The sequence below is a fragment of the Hyposmocoma kahamanoa genome, unplaced genomic scaffold (genome assembly GCF_003589595.1).
Source record: "Hyposmocoma kahamanoa isolate Upper Pololo Valley unplaced genomic scaffold, ASM358959v1 181, whole genome shotgun sequence".
Taxonomy (NCBI): Eukaryota; Metazoa; Arthropoda; class Insecta; order Lepidoptera; family Cosmopterigidae; genus Hyposmocoma; species Hyposmocoma kahamanoa.
The window spans coordinates 1,661,376-1,661,866 of NW_020653712.1; the positions used below are offsets into that span (position 1 = coordinate 1,661,376).

The 491-nt window shown below is 34.0% G+C and overlaps 1 protein-coding gene across 1 annotated transcript in view; it reads right to left on the bottom strand.

The window, feature by feature from the left end:
• Positions 1 to 491, bottom strand: part of LOC113226078 (UDP-glucuronosyltransferase 2B2-like) — a 32,353-nt gene that overhangs the window by 9,167 nt on the left and 22,695 nt on the right. The gene's annotated exons all lie outside the window — the stretch shown is intronic.

The window sequence follows — 491 nt, forward strand, 5'->3', positions numbered from 1 at the left end:
TCATTGAGAATGTGGCATTAATTTCTAAATCCAAGATGGTTGCCAAAAATTTTCAAAAATACCCATATTGCATTTTTTTGATAAATCTAGTCCGCCATCTTGGATTTACAAATAAGTGCTATATTCGTAATGAGCACCCGCAAATATCTCGAAAACGATACCCAGTTGGGTACGATTTTTCAAATAATGGCAAGTTTGCCATTATTTGAAAAATCGTACCCGCCATCTTGCATTTAGAAATGCCAACAGTCCTGTTAGCCATCATGTATTCAGATATAAATGCCATTTCCATAAGGATTACCAAAAATAAATTTTTGAAAATTCTTGGCAACCATCTTGGATTTAGAAATTAATGCCACATTCTCAAGAAGCACTCCCAAACAACTCGAAAACGTCTATAATTATCGTTGTCGATCATATTAATACGTTCTGGCATTGACTTAAAAATAAATGGACGACGGGTCTAATACAAAAACCACGAAAAAAATGTC